Genomic DNA, 2,645 nt, shown 5'->3' on the forward strand with positions numbered 1-2,645 from the left:
GCTGTCACTAATACTGATATGTGTTCTGAGTTTGATGAAATTCTAAGTATGTTATATGCCTCAAAATCACCTGAGAAGTATTCCAGTTTGACATGTTGCCACGGCAACAATATTTTTAGATATCAATATCCCCCCAGCAGATTTATATCGGCTGTGTTTTAACATTATTCTGATGAAGTTTGAAGCAAATCGTGTAAAAATAAGATGCTGAATTCAAAGCATTTTGAAAATGACACACTTCCTGCTGCCACTTGGTGGCGCTATAACTTTGACTCCTAATAGTCACATATATGCGATCGACATTATAGAATGAATAATCTGATGAAGTTTGATTAAAATTAGGAAATGTATGTGGATGGTATTAGACACTTCCTGTTTCTCATTTCTCGCCATAATTTCAAAGCCTCGCCACGAGCAAACCGTTCGAGATATCAAAAATCCCCTGGCAATTTTTCATCCCCAATGTCTTGAGATCATGTTGACCGAGTTTGGCGGCAATCGAGTAAAAAACCTATGACAAGTATTTCAAATTCCAGAGCATGCGCTTTTTACATAACTCTAAATAGCTGACTTCCTGTTGGGCGGAGCCTATGATATTCAATACGAAAGTTGTTCGGCACAATGAGATCTATATGTGTACTGAGTTTCATATGAATATTGGCAAGTATGTGTGAGCTATACATCAACATTTCTGACTGTGATCCAGGGGGCGCCGTAGAGCCCCTGTGCCACGCCCGGGTCCCAGCTTCTGCAGGCTCCTAAAGGCCACAGATTCCAAAGTGTGTGCAAATTTTCAAGAGTTTTTGAGTATGTTGAGGACCCCAAAAGCCCCCACAACTTTGACGAAAAATATGACTACTAAACCCAAAATAGCCAACTTCCTGTTGGGCGGAGCCTATGACATGCAGTACGAAAGTTGTTTGGTTTGATGAGATCTACATGTTTACCGAGTTTCGTGTGTCTACGTGCAAGTATGTATGATATATGGCCCTCAGTATTCCAGGGGGCGCTGTAGAGCCCCTGTGCCACGCCCGTGTATCAGTCTCTGCCCGGCCCTAATGGCCGCAGGTTCCAATGTGTGTGCCAATTTTCAAGACTTTTTAAGCATGTTAAGGACCCCAAAAGCCCCCGAAACCTTGGAAAAAAATTAGAAGAATAAATAATAATAATAATAACAAATAATCCTAAGGAAAACAATAGGGCTCTCGCCCTCCAGGCTTGAGCCCTAATAATAATAATAATAACAAATAATCCTAAGGAAAACAATAGGGCTCTCGCCCTCCAGGCTTGAGCCCTAAAAATAATCCTAAGGAAAACAATAGGCCTCTCGCCCTTTGGGCTTGAGCCCTAATAAATAACATACACACACAGTACAGAAAGTGAGTTTAAATGTCATTAAAGACATAGTTCTCCTATGAATTAAAATTCTGTCATCATTTACCAAACCTGTATGACTTCCAATCTTCTGTGAATCACATAAGAAGATTTGAAAAATTGTCTTAGTGTTTTTATTCATACAGTAAATGTCAACATGAGCCCATGTACATTATTTAAGCTTTTAAAATGCTCGCTTTTGTATTCCAAATAAGAAAAAGTAACACAGGTTTGAACTGACTTGAGTGATAGTAAAAGATGACAGAATCTTTATTTTTATGTGATCTAGCCCATTAAGAAGACAGTACCAGTGTTAAATCAAATTCTAATTAGAAAACATAGAACCACATTTATTTTGATGTCTCATCTGCAGGTATGCCCCACTCTCTGATTGTGGAAGTGAGTATCAGATCTGTGTGGAGCTGCTTGATGAGAAGAAGAAACCCATCAGTACCTTTCAGCCTGAGAAAGTTTTCTTTCAACAGGGGATAATTTATCCATGGCGTCAAGTGTGTAGAATAATACTGATTGTCCCGTTATTCCCCTGTAATTGTCAAAACCTAAAACTGTCTGTGTGTTTATTCTGGTATATTACAGATGTTCCACGTGTTCAGGAATTACGGACCTGGAGTTCGGTTTATCCGTTTCACTCATGGTGGGAAGGATACTAAATTTCAGGAAGGCCAACATGGAATAAAGGTCACTAATAGTAGTGTGGAGATTTATTTAACTGATTAGAGTGTTTTCCAGATTTAAATCCATCACCTGCAAAAGTGACCTTCAAGTGATGAACTGTAGTGATGCAATATGCTTTAAGGATATCTTATATACCGCTACATAGCTCTATAGCAAATATATTATTTTACATTAAATGTTGTATGTTACACTGTTAAAATGAAAGACCTTAGTTAAACTGCTCATCATATAATCAAGTACAATAAACATCTCATAGCTACTGTGTGTGCTCTTACAAATTAATTTCTAAGCATTATACACTTGAAAAAGCATTAGCATTCATTTTGATTCATACCATATGTTATATCTTCAAGTGAGAGAGAGACAAAAAGTGGGTAACCTCTCAAAATGGGTAATAAGACTTTACTTTTTGGAACATAATAAACACAGTTTACATTTATAATGGCTAGAGGTGGGAGTAAGTCACATATGTGCAAGTCACAAGTAAGTCTCAAATCTTAAACTTCAAACATTAAGCAAGTCCAAGTCATTTTTTGTGAGAATCAAGAAAGTCAATACAATAAAAATATATAATA

At 37.4% G+C, this 2,645-nt stretch overlaps 1 long non-coding RNA gene across 1 annotated transcript; it reads left to right on the plus strand.

Moving 5' to 3' along the window:
• Positions 1-1,399: 1,399 nt before the first annotated feature.
• On the plus strand, positions 1,400-2,331 carry LOC113105312 (uncharacterized). Its single transcript, XR_003292345.1, has 2 exons — positions 1,400-1,883; positions 1,972-2,331. It is a non-coding gene; the product is annotated as an uncharacterized LOC113105312 (long non-coding RNA).
• The last annotated feature ends 314 nt before the right edge of the window (positions 2,332-2,645 follow it).

The sequence above is a fragment of the Carassius auratus genome, chromosome 7 (genome assembly GCF_003368295.1).
Source record: "Carassius auratus strain Wakin chromosome 7, ASM336829v1, whole genome shotgun sequence".
Classification (NCBI taxonomy): Eukaryota; Metazoa; Chordata; class Actinopteri; order Cypriniformes; family Cyprinidae; genus Carassius; species Carassius auratus.